This window comes from Schistocerca nitens, chromosome 3 (genome assembly GCF_023898315.1).
Source record: "Schistocerca nitens isolate TAMUIC-IGC-003100 chromosome 3, iqSchNite1.1, whole genome shotgun sequence".
In the NCBI taxonomy this organism is placed as follows: Eukaryota; Metazoa; Arthropoda; class Insecta; order Orthoptera; family Acrididae; genus Schistocerca; species Schistocerca nitens.
In genome coordinates this window covers 779,251,519-779,265,605 of record NC_064616.1, presented here as the reverse complement: position 1 = coordinate 779,265,605, position 14,087 = coordinate 779,251,519, and the positions used below count along the sequence as shown (strand labels likewise).

General features: G+C 39.4%; 1 protein-coding gene across 6 annotated transcripts in view; it reads left to right on the top strand.

Moving 5' to 3' along the window:
- The window catches only part of LOC126248788 (inner nuclear membrane protein Man1), a 374,228-nt gene that overhangs the window by 337,391 nt on the left and 22,750 nt on the right, over window positions 1–14,087 (top strand). The window lies entirely within an intron of this gene.

The window sequence follows — 14,087 nt, the reverse complement described above, 5'->3', positions numbered from 1 at the left end:
AGATTCCGGTATGGCAAAAAGGTTTAAAGTGTGAGAGCAAAAACAGAAGCGAACTCAGTGCATGGCCCTTACTCTGTTGAAAGTGTTATGAAGAGTTTGAAGAGAATTACATAGCTCACTGCAGTAATTCTATCAATAGCAGTAACCACGGCCCAGTGAAAATATTCTCAATCATTATTCAGTATTTTTATTGGAAAATTGGTGGTTTGCAGTTCAAATTAATTGGATTATATCAACAACCTAATGACACTGCAGACATTACCTCTTCATTTTAAACAGTTCTTTTCAGAATAAGGGGCTCCTTGATAAATGTAAAGCATTCATAGGAGATAATTGTAACACACTGTTTGGAGGATTGCATTTGATTCAGAAGAAAAAAATGTTTTTTCAAAACTTAAAAACCTGTTAGGGAGAGAAATTTTGATTGAAGTTGGGCATACACACCCTAAATAATGGTTTCAGTGCTCCAAAACTGTACAGTCTGGGCTATTGAACTTCAAAAATTTTCAGAATTTGTCAATATTCATACAATAAATTGTTATCCCAGAGCAAAATGATATGGTTTTCATTACTTCAGGAGATAAACGGGGATATCCATATCTTCCCTGCTCTGAAATCACACTTTCTTCCAAAGTGTAGTCCAGCTACAATCATTAAGTTCTATGAAAAGGAATTTCATGAGATCTGTCTGTAACATCTGCAAACACTTATTAGTGTGTTTCGTTCATGCACAGCAGAGCTTGAGAATGTAACTTATACACTTGTTGAAGTCCTTGGAATCCTACTGTTCATTAATAACATGCTCACTGATTGTGAGCCCAATAAATTTATGTGCATAAAAATGAAAGCTGCTGGAAGAGAAACATAAAAATCGATTGGACGCTGTATGTGACAGATCCACACAGCAGTAGTTGGACTCAGTGAAAGATATTCTGTATTTCTTCAAAAGTGTTTGTCCCCCATGCAAGAGTTCACATGTTTTATGTGGCTGGGAAGGATGTGGAATCAACCATTAAATATCTGTTGGATAGAAGCATACCTGTAGATGATGTGGAATGTTTCAAGGAATTCTGCTGCCTGAAGAAATTTGTGAATGAAGAAAATGAATGTAAACACAATTTCGTTAATCTTCATTGTCACACAAAGCTGACCTTGTATTTTGAGAAATTCGAACATTCTTCCTGCCATTCAGAACTGCTAAATATTGTTCAGTTTTTTGTTGCCTTTCAGTCCCACAATGAAAATGCAGGAAGACTTTTCTCCCGAATGCAGAGTCAGTGTACAAAAGGAAGGAACAGTTTTTGCAAGTACAGTGTGATTAAAAAAAAAAAATTGTTTGCTAAGAATTCATTAGCTACCTAATGAATGATGTATAACTATTAAGAAAGGTAAGCTGTACTGAAAAATATTCTTGGGCTACTGTTGACCAGGAGCAAATGTTTGGAAACAAATAATAAGGTATTTAATTGTTTCTAAATGTAAAAAATGCAGAAAGAAAGCATATCTATAGTTAGTTTACATTTTCTTGACGCATGAGCACAGTGTTCTGATCTGTGCTTGGTGGTAGAAATTGGATGACTATTGCATGCTGCTATCGCCAACCTATGGGACCTGACAGTTGTGTTATTAACAGCCTCAATTTAATTTCGTGATCATATATTCATCACGACAAATACACACCACCTTTGAACATGAATGTCTCTTTAATAAGTTTCTAGGAAACCTTGTTACTTTCCTATGCTATTTATACTATAGATCGATATCACTGGGCACAATAGCAGCAGCATTCCCTCATACCTCTCCTCACCCTGCAGTTGTCCAGTGCTGCTTCTTCTGCTCCCCGAGTCAATCAAAGTTCCTCACTCAGTGGTTCTCAGTCTAAATATTACTACTGTAGTATTCTGGATCTGCTTGGAAAAAGCTATATTAGACCGTCATTTATGAGGACTACCAGTTTCTTCATTTCTTTTCTAGGTCATTACATTCATCAGATGCTCATGCAGAAATGACTCCGACAAATTATGAAGTGAAAATTATTTGTGGTGGTAAATTGTGCTCATTTCATCACTTTTCCATTGTCAATGTATAATTAATGGTCATTGTGTGGCTGTTGAATAAAGTTTCCTCTTATTTTGCATTCCAAAATATGGTAGCCATATGCTATATCAGCTCTTCAGTCTGCATGGTATGTAGTGTTTAAGTTAATTTAGCTGCATATGCTTTTATAGGACAAGTGTGCTACAAAATTGCACATAAGTTTTCATACAGATCTACTCCTATTGTCGCCAATAATGAACTGTGACACTTAGTATTGGTTTGAGAACCTTCAATCTTCCTATGAATATATTCTTTGTGTAATTTTCCATGTTAAATGCTTGTTGAGGGTTTCACTTAGATACCTTGCAGGATGTCTCCAATCATGTACTGTCTTTGCAGTCTCAGCAGTTGTACGGGTCATCATGTCGTGAGCCCCCTTACTAAGTTCCTGGTGAGCATAATGGCTTAAGTCTTCTCGGAGTTGAGAGTAATGGTAATAATTTGTAGCATTCAGCACACATTAACTGTACTTCCCACACTATAACAATGCATTTTGAGAGAAAATATTTCCAATATCAAACTGCTGGCACTTGGTTCATGTGATTGAAGCACTAAAAAATTCTAACAACACTTTTGTGGCATTGGAGTTTTTTGTGTTTCAGTTATATGACCTATGTATATGCAACCTGATGATGAAGATATTGTGCCTCAAAATGCACTGTTGTATTGTATGAAGTACAGTTAATGTATGTTGAACGCTTCCAGTTATTACTGATTAAACACAGTAACTGCTACCTCACATCCAGACTATGAATAATAATAAACTAGGGATGAGAGTGATGCTCTATTTCTTCTCCAGGATCCTGTTCTGTTCAACACAATTTGCAGGCGACTAGTTATGAATTTCCCATTCTTTGAGCAGGGGGAAAATATTGTGTCATCTGTGTATTATGCCATATTTAACAATTCTGTTGCCTAAAGTACTACACCAAATACTTCTTGGGAACTCCTGCAGAAATGAGTCTCATTTAGTGATCTAGACGGCCTTGTCTTCATGGAATAGCATTCAACAATTTTGACTATTTTTCCGGGGAAGCCTTAGATGTATAGTTTGTATAAAATCCCAATGAGCCATATGGAAGCAAAGGTTTGGGCTATGACTAGTAACACTACTCTTCTATAGTCATTGTTAGGCTTGTAGTGTGGTAGCTTCAACTTCAACTACCCTCAGTCTCTGGGGGAAGGAAGGGTTTCTGCTACAACTGAAACTTGAATTTTGTGGGGGTTTGTTCTCTTCTGATGTGATGCCTGTGTGGCAAGATTATGAAGGCCTCATGTATTGTACTCAATGTTGGCAAGAGACTAACAGGGTATAGTTTTCCTAACTTCTCCATTGCAACCATTTGGCTTGCTTACAAAGCACTGAAAACCAAGCTGATCATGTGATCTTATCAAAGGTATTTGTGAAGTGTGTGATAACCAAGAACAGAAATGATAACCAAGAACAGAAAATTCATTCCTAACTTGTTGATGAGCTCTTCATGTACTGGGGCCTTCATTGTGGACAACAGGTTGGAGACTTTTGCTGTGTCTTCAGACATGAATTATAGAAAGTTGTCAGCATGCTTGTCTTCTAAAGCAAGAAATGCTACTGTTTGTCATTAGGTTTTCTGTCCTGTACCTCTGCAGATCCTAACTGCCTTTAAAAAGTATCAATTAACATGTTCACCCTGTCGTCAGTGACGAAAGTGAGCCTGTGTCTGCCATGTAGAGATGTCATTCTGGCACATATTTTTCAAACAGTTTCATTGCTTGCCATACAGTGTTATCTTCTACTTTTAGCGCTAAAAGACAAGCAGACATTACTGGTTGTGGTGCTCATGGAGCACTCCTTTCAACTTCTATAGCCAGTTGAGCAGCCTCCTGTTGTTTGAGTTTCTGGTGAGTTTCCTGAATGTGCAAGAATCAATGTCTACTCATTGTATGGATTCTGTTGGCACTTGCCACACAGTGAATACTTCACTATCATATCTTGGAGATTCACCTTAAAAGTGTCAAAGCATTAGCAAGAGTGTTTCAATGGGTTACATAAGGCAGAAAGTTCAAGATTCTGTCACCAAAATTATAGCAGCAGCAGCTGGTATGAGTTCCACAGATGTGCAAACACAAATGGTGAAACAATGCCAGAAATGTAAGGATATGGGCATTTTAATTAATGAACTAAAAATTAAAGTACATAATTATTCATTCCAACATAGTTCAAATTTTGACCCGGGTTCCTACCAGCTGGAGTATAGAATAAACAGCAAAAGAATTTAGTATTTTTGTGTGAATGGTGAAGATGGAAGCTGGCATTTTGACAGTACTTGCAAAATGAGGAGGAGGAAAAAGACTCAATGACCAGATCAAACAAAATCCTCAGGTTCTTCGAAGATGATGCATTTTCTTGTCTGTGCCCAGGTGAAAATGATTACATAGCAGTAAGAGTGGATAGTGAAAAAGTTCATAAGCAGAAACACCTTGTACTTTATAACTTCAAAAAAAATGTTCATAGGCTATTGTAAGCAATATGACAGTGAATTGGGCTTCTCAGAATTTTGTGAACTCGGGTCGTAGTGGTGTATTAAAGATGGTGTGCTGGTACACACTCTGTGTTTCATTTCAAAACATCAAAGTTCATATCTCAGGCACTGGAATGAAAACTTGCAGATGATGAAGTGTTCATTTTGATGGGTTTTGCTGAGAACTATCCATTTTTCATTAAAGATGCTGTTCAAGTGTTCCATTGAGAGAACAGCCAAGCCACATTACATCCCTTTGTGGTTTACTTTGGTGGTAAAGAACTACATAATATCAGCATCTGTACTATTAGTGACTGCCTTAGTCACGATATCATTGCAATGGGGATATCATTGCAGTTCATAGACTCATAATGAGGCTGATTAAATACTTGAGAATAACGATAGGAGAAATTAAGCATATTCACTGCTTTTACTGATGGATCTGCTGCCCAATACAAGAATTTCAAGAATTTTATCAATTTATGTCTGCACGAAAAGGACTTTTGTATCTCTTCTGGATGGAATTAACACACATCAAAAAAAGTTTTGCATCAGCTCGGTTCCGAGGGTTCCAGAACATGTACAGAAAATTGGCATAGAGATCAACATAAACATCATTTCTGCCCCTTTTATTGCTCATGAAAACCACACATTGCATGTTGTAGCACCATACAGTGAGACCTTCAGAGGTACTGGTCCAGATTGCTGTACCCCCGGTACCTCTAATACCCAGTAGCACATACTCTTGCATTGATGTATGCCTGTATTCCTCGTGGCATACTATTCACAAGTTCATCAAGGCACTGTTGTTACTGGTTGTCCCTCTCCTCAATGTCGATTTGGCATAGATCCCTCAGAGTGGTTGGTGGGTCACGTCGTCCACAAACAGCTGTTTTCAATCTATCCCAGACATGTTCGATAGGGTTCATGTCTGGAGAACATGCTGGCCACTCTAGTCGAGCGATGTCGTTATCCTGAAGGAAGTCATTCACAAGACGTGCACGATGGGGTCACAAATTGTCGTCCATGAAGATGAATACCTCGCCAATATGCTGCCGATATGGTTGCACTATTGGTCGGGGGATGGTGTTCACGCATCGTACAGCCATTACGGCACCTTCCATGACCACCAGCGATGTACGTCGGCCCCACATAATGCCACACCAAAACAGCGGGGAACCTCCACCTTGCTGCACTCGCTGGGCAGTGTTTCTAAGGTGTTCAGCCTGGCCAAGTTGCCTCCAAACACTTCTCCGACGATTGTCTGGTTGAAGGCATATGCGACACTCATTGGTGAAGAGAACATGATGCCAATCCTGAGTGGTCCATTCGGCATGTTGCTGGGCACATCTGTACCGTACTGCATAGTGTTGTGGTTGCAAAGATGGACCTCACCATACACGGCAGGTGTGAAGTTGCGCATAGTGCAGCCTATTACACATAGTTTGAGTCGTAGCACGATGTCTGTGGCTGCACAAAAAGTATTATTCAACTTGGTGGTGTTGCTGTCAGGGTTCCTCCGAGCCATAATTCGTAAGTAGCTGTCATCCAGTGCACTAGTAGCCCTTGGGCAGCCTGAGCAAGGCATGTCATAGATAGTTCCTGTGTCTCTGTATCTCCTCCATGTCCAAACATCATCACTTTGGTTCACTCAGAGATGCCTGTACGCTTCCCTTGTTGAGAGCCCTTCACGGCACAAAGTAACAATGCGGATGCAATCAAACTGTGGTATTGACCGTGTATGCATGGTTGAAATACAGACAACACAAGCCGTGTACCGTCTTCCTGGTGGAATGACTGAAACTGATCAGCTGTCGGACCCCCTCCGTCCAATAGGCGCTGCTTATGCATGGTTGTTTACATCTTTTGGTGGGTTTAGTGACATCTCTGAACAGTCAAAGGGACTGTGCCTGTGGTAAAATATCCACAGTTAACATCTGTCTCCAGGAGTTCTGGAAACCAGGGTGATGCAAAACTTTTTTTGATGTGTGTATTTGGAACCAGCCACGGAAGATCTCTTTGTGATTGAATTGGAGGAACAACTAAAAGACTGGTGGCTCATGCTAGTTTGCTGAGGCGTAGAGGTAAAATATTGACATTTCTTGAAGTGTCTAAGTTCTGCAGTGACAGCATGTCAGGCGTTGTCTCTTTCAAATTGATCAGGAAAGGTGGTTTGCCAAAGGCCACACAATTACTAGGACGAGAGAAAATCACCAGGTCAAACCCACAGATTTAAAAAAGATCAAAGTAAGCAGAGTTTCCAATGATACTACAGCATTAACAGTTAATACATTTAAACCAGGTGAAGAAATTCCAGTTATTTCAACTACAATTTTACAACCTGAGCAGTATGTTATTGTATGTATGAAAATGCTGGATGGGTGGGAAATTTATGTGAAGTTTAATTCGAACAAAAAGATGCCTCGGTCAGCTTTATGGTTCTGCCCATTCCTTCCACTGGCTATCTAGCGAAGATACTTGCTGAATTCCAGTGTAATACACATTTAAAATCATAAAAGCTCCAACAACATGACCATTAGGAGAACAAGATTGTTACTCAGAATCTGATTAAGATGATATCGGCAATTTATTCAATCTGCAGTGGAAAAAAATTATTCCAGTCGTACAATGTTTCTAAAGTTCAGACTTTCTGCTTATTGCTTAAAGATATATGCACGTAACTACATGTGTGTTTTTATTTACATAAAAGCAGTTTTCACTGATTTTGCTTTCTGTTTCTCATTAATATCACATCTGAACATATACACTGTGTATGAAAAGTAATAACTTTAAGCAATAAGAATACTCTCTTAAGATACAGCAAGATAAAAAGATCAAAGAACATACAGTTGAGATATTACTACAGTTGAGATATTACTGTATCCTGCTACTAGTGTGTGTGTGTGTGTGTGTGTGTGTGTGTGTGTGTGTGTGTGTGTGTGTGTGTGTGTGAGTGCACCAAGTGTAGTGTCGCCGCACGTGTACATTCAAAATCAACCGCCAACTGTATCAGTGTGGGCCAGCCACTAGAGGCCACCGGTAGGAAGCGTGCACATGGCACGGTCTCTGCCATGCTGTCTAACGGTTACCCATGCCTATATATTCATGGAGCAGTGCTGACGGACCCTCTTTATGTTGTTCTACTTTGTACCACTCACATCAGTTGTTCGGTGCCTTGTTATGTGCGGAATCACGAGAGACTTATTTCTGTTATTGTTAAGAATGTTATGAATAAAGCCATATTTGTGTTACTTTTATCGGTTACATGTATTACTTGGTTACAACAATTTGGCCCCCCAAAATTACTCAATATTTGGCACCCAGAATAGTTTCATCAAAGTTGCCGGTGCATACATTTTGATAGGAAAGGACAGGGGCTATTATACAGAAAGCACAAGAAGACAGTGTGGCTGTGTGTCATATTAATAGTTCTTGCTTCAATCCATCCTTAAAGTAATGATTTATTGCTGGTTAGATATGGGCTCGCCAAGTCATCCAATGAATTTTCATTCATTTTCAACTGTCATCCAATGTATTCAAAAATTTAATCACTAACATGTTCTTGTTCAGTACAAAAAATTGTTTAAATGTACAAATGCATGGGCATGTAAGTTACGAATACGTATCAGAAAAGTTATCCAAATTTGGTTGTTTTGCATGTGTGTACGAGTTGCAAACTTGGGATCCCTGTGTACAAGAGGCTGTAGAAATGGAGCCAAAATATATTAAGCTGAAACAGTTTACATGTCCATCCAAGACATTATTGAACCAACCCAAAAAGAAAATTCATTGGATTTGGAAATGGTCGAGCAGGGACCATCTCTAAAACTGGTCCACTTGATGTGGAATTACTCATAAGCTCCTTAGTATGTGGAAAAAGCAATGAATAAATAAACTTTTGAGCTTTAACAATTGCTTTAAAGTTGTCACAAAGTTGATTTTCCCTGTAAGATTTTCTTGTGATAACCAGAGGAGATGCCCACTTTCTAGCAGGAATATGTTTCAAGATGCCAGTTTGTTCTAATCTGTTGAGTTAAGAAGCAATTTCTTTTCAAATGGTATGAGGCACCGAATGTGCATGGTAAAACTTTGGTTGAGCATTGTCTTTGAGCTTGATGTGTGCTTAAAAATTCCTTCCATGTCCATATTTTTCACATGATGAAAGCTGGCATGGGAAGCTTTTGTACCAGTATCATGCACATTGTCCTGAATATCTTAATTCAAACTAATCAAATGCCAAAAATGTTGGGCATCAAGCATCATTAAACTCATATGAGTGGCACTGATGCAGCCATATTTTAATATTTTGCTTGCAAATTACACATCCCGAGAACTGCTTGCATAGCATAAATCCCAAGAACAGGAATATTTTAGCCATTGTATGTTGAGAGGTGCAGATTTGATTAGTCATTGTGATTGAGACACCAGTATCGAACTGAAATAGTAGAGACTGATAGCAAATCTGTAAAGATATGAAGAGTTTGCTGTCTATTCTCCAAATATAGCGGTCAGTTCTGACTTTCAGAAGACTGCTTTTATCTGTTTTGTGAGAGACAGAGCGCCAAGTTTTGCACTGTGCACGTTGCTTTGTGATTCGTCCACTTGTATCTATGGTCCTTGTGAGTATAGCCAGGAGCAGATAAAGATTCAGAATATGAGACAATATTACTCTCCATTTGCTCAAACCTATATTGAATTGGAACAGACATAATTTTTAAAAAAATACTAATTTGCAGCATCCTGGAAGGGATGACATCAGCAACCTTTCTGGTTAACCAAATTATGCACTAAATTGCAGAGAACCATCAGAGTTGCAATGTTAGTTTCCGTTATTACTTGATGACTAGTTTTGAGTCTAAGCTCATTATCAAATCACCAAATAAGCTACACAACAATGTAAGTTACTGACAACTACATAAAAGTTCCTTGTAGTTAGTTACATCCTTAGTATAAAGCATTACAGAGCTGAACTTCATTCACTTTGTGGTGATGATTTGGTAATGAGCTTGGGCTCGAAACTAATCATTAAGTAATAAAGGAAATTAATGTTGCAACTCTGACGGTTCTTTGAAATTTATTGCATAATTTGGAACAGAGTTTGCTTTGTGCTCCTTTTGAAACTGTGGGTGTCCTGAATTGTGACAGTGTTGACATTCTGCTTGGCAGAAGAAGCAGGGTTTGCAATTGTGTGTGACATAACATTTGATACAAGACTTTGGAGTGTGTGAATTTGCAGTATAAGTGGCTGGATGCCTCATTCCCTGTTTATCCTGTGGCTTGCAGCTGTTGTCATTGTGTGCTATGTGAGGCAGAGCCTGCTTCGATCTAGATGCAGAGAGAGTTGCAACAACAGGCACATTAAAGTCAAGTTTTGCAAAGTCTTGTACTTCTTGAGCTTCAGTTACTTTAAGTACATCATTGAGGCAAGGATTATGATGCTTAAGAATCTTGTCCTGTATTCTATTGTCTGCAAGGCTCTGAATAATTACATCGTGAAGCACTTCATCTTGAAAAGAAGCTTTAGTGCAGTTGAATTTACAGTTCCTAGTCATGACCTTGAGTTTGATACATTCCTTATAAGATTGGTTACTAAGATGATGTGTATGAACAAATTTTAAATGAGCAGCAGCTTCATGAATCTTAGCTTCAAAATATTCACCTTCAAAATTCCTAACGCCTTCTTAATAGGGTAGGCTTTGCGGCTGTATTTGAGGGAACAGTTATATACACAAACTAAAAATATGCACTCCAACCCAAGAAAAATAGAAAAGAATGTTGTGAGTCACCTGTGATTTTGTAAGCTGACAAGCGTTACTAAGCTGCAAAGTGCTACTCAAGCTGTATGCAGTACTTCATCGTTCCTCTTGGTTTTCATCAAAAGAGTGGAAGGGTGGAGTGGCACCTGGCTGCTGGCATTCTGTGCCTGTCATATTTGCTTGCTGTCTTCCAATAGTGTGGTAGTGCTTACTAGAAAAGTTTGAATTTGTTGGCTCTAGAACTGAATGAGTGGTTGCTCTCCAGAAGTTGCCATTGCACACAAAATTTAAGTCACTTCAAGAGCAGATATAACATATTTAGGAACACTAAAATGAAGAAATCTGGACACTTTCATTGCTCACTGTATCTATAAAAGGAGATTTCAATGAGTTCCGCTGATGCTGGAAGAAGCATTGAATACTTCAGCATGTTGATATGTCAAATCTTCTTCTGTAGATCCAATGAGAAACTCGTCACCAGAATTGTCTGTCCTGCCTGTTGGTGTAACAAGGTGGATAAAAACGAGAATACATCAAAAACTATTGAATGATTAAAATATAAATGTATTTTTTACAATACATACAGTATTAAGTATACAAAACTTGATATCCTTGAGTCTCTCGGCTGTCTCTCTCTCTCTCTCTCTCTCTCTCTCTCTCTCTCTCTCTGTTCCACAAGTTCTGGTTTACAATATTCATTAGCAGTTGGAGTAGCTATAGCATCTTGCTAAGTTCATAATGTCTCATTGCAACTCCTCTGTAAGCTCAGCATGATATGAAGTGGAGCTCTGGAGTGCAACAGCTTTGAAAACACATGCACCCCTATCACAGTTGTGGCCTGTGATGTGATGAATTCAGTGTCCTTTTGTGGAATGTGTAGTGCCACCCGGAAGTGTATGGTGAAGCCTTTCTAGCAGAGGCTCATGGCAGCCAGTTTAAATGTCTAATGTCTCTTCTGCAGAGATGTGAGCTTTAAGTGACATGCCACATGCAATTGATAAAGAAACAGTTGCGACCACACGTATACTTCGTGGTGGGGGGATTCCTCTCATTATGAACCCTGCCATCGTACTTCCTGCACTTAGCTAACACTTTCTGCAACTGATATAGTTAGGCAGTTATGTGCTAACTCAAGGTATTAATAACTGCTTCCTTTGAGAATTCCCTGAATTACGTAACCTGACCTGTGAGTGCATTTGCATTCAAGACACACATACTTAAGTCTTATGTTTCTGATCATCTATCCATAGCGGGGGAACTATCTTCAGGGAATTTTGCAGTGGGAGGTGGGGGTAGATGGCAGGCAATGACATGAAGTTGGCAGAGAGTAGCATGTCATTGTTTTACATTTAGTTCATCATTGCTGAAAGCCAAGAGTTTTCATTGGTCAGTTGCTGAAGTGTTTTGCAGACTGGTCTTTTTGATCCAGTGTTGTAAGGCATCCCTGTTTGCTTTTTTGTTCCCTACTCTGCTCCAGATGGCAATAGATTATTCAACTACTAGCAGCGTTAAAAAAGAAACATACAGGAGGCATAATTACAGAAACCAGTATCTGTATGTTAGAAGTATTGATCCTGGCTGTTGAGACACTTATCCCACTGTGACACAAGGTGGTGAATGGCTGTCTCATAAAATTCCTGGGGCTGTGATGGGAACCACTCCTGCATGTACAGCTGGATGTCGTCGTCCACACGAGTGCAGGAAAGGTTATGCTGACGTTCTTCTTTGACCAAGATGGTCCCCTTCTGATTCATTTCCTGCAGCACGGGACAACAGTGAATGCCCAGCATTACTCACAAACCTTGACCACCCTTCACCAAGTGACCAAATCAAAACGACCAGGCAGTCTCATCCGTGGGGTTACTCTGCTCCGCAACAATGCAAAGTCTCACTGGCCAACACAGTCGCAGCTCTCGTCCAGAAATTCAAATGGGAGGTTCTCTGCCACACTCCATACAGTGATCCCTGTGATTAAGCCATTTTTGGTCCCCTTAAAAAGGCTCTGGGGAGCAGATGATTCACCTCAAATGACTACGTCCAGCTTTACATATGGAACTGGTTCACATTGCAGCCCCGGAAATTTTATGAGACAGCCATTCACCGCCTTGTGTCGTAGAGGAACGAGTGTCTCAACAGCCAGGGTCAATACTTGTAACATACAGGTACTGGTTTCTTTAATGATGCCTCTGGCTCGTTTCTTTTTGAATGCCCCTTACATCTATCTTGCCCTAACAGCCTCCTGTATTCTTCAGTATAAGTACTGTGGTGCATGTTGCTCGCCAGTTTCTGCATTTCACTCAGCAACACTCTTTAGTGTGGATTTTTTGAAAGGGTAGGTGCGTATCCAGAAGTCTTGGAACAGGTCACAGACCCTTGCAGTTTTAGCATTTATGGGTCCTAACTTCTTGTTTAGTTTTTTCTGATGTCATGATGACTGAGACAATGCTTTGTACACTACCTATGTTCCTGTTCTGAGGAGTGTACTTTTGTACAACAAAATAGAATGGCATTGGCTGCTTCTTCCAGATCACTTATAGCTCAACATAAAGAGAACCTACAAGCATTATGTTAACGGGCCTTTCTTGGGCCTTTGAGAATCTAGAATAAGTTATATTTTCTCAGTCTAGAACTTATATTGTTGTAATACAGTTCTGTGCCATCCACAAAAGATCATCGCGTTGCCTCTTACAAATCTTAATGCAAAAGACTCTTCACCTAATGTGGTGTTAACTAACTTTTATTGTAATTTTTAATTCTGTGGGAATTCTACTACAGGGGCTGGAATCCAGAAACCTATGCCTATTTTTTTCTGCTGTGTAGAGTCGACCTCCTCCTTATATAAGGAGGCTCATTCTTATTCTGAGCAACATGTGCACGGAAAAGCATACAGTTTAAGGAACTTTCTAAGTTGTGTGTGTGGAAGACACATTTAAGGCATCTCAATTTAATAGTAGCACTGAAAGGCCTGGGGTTCAGTGTGTCAAAAATTATATATAAAATTAGGATACTGTTTCCACATATTGGACATGTTGAAAAGCATTTCTGTTGTATAAATGGGTGTTTCAAAGTCTTCGCAACAAATGTCTAGGAGTGATAGATCATGTCATGGGGAACAACTTTTGTTAGAGACTAACTGTTCGCCAATGCTTCCCAACGACAATAAGTATCATTTAAGACTGCTTATGCCTCAGAGAGGTGGCAGGGTGTGGGCACTCTGTGGCATTTTTATGCAATGTGTTGCCTATCATCCAGTCCTCTGCTCTGTGTGAAACATGGGAGGCCACACAAAATATATTCCTCCATTTTTTATTGTTTTCTTGTCAAAAGTAAATCAATTTACTGAGGTAGGTTGTATACTGCACACCTGGTCAGTAGACGCTGCTAGCTTGGTGAAATCTCATCATTCCATGGCCAGCAAATACTATTGGATGCCTTGTGTCACTGGGAAGTGTCAGTGAACATTTTGTCTCTAACAAAAGTTGTTCCCCACGATGTGCTGTATCACCTATAGATATTTGTCACAAAGAGGTTGAAAGATCCTACATCACCTTAAAAGAAAAATTAAGAATTAGTAGTGATACACTACAGCAGACACATTGAACTCAAGTGAACCCTAGGATTTTTTTTCTGTCATTTATCCCTTTCTTCACCTCTGGCAGTGTTTGTTTGATGTGAAAAACACCCAAGTTGCACCTTGTTCCCTAGTCCAAGTTAAATGTAGGTCATGCTGTAA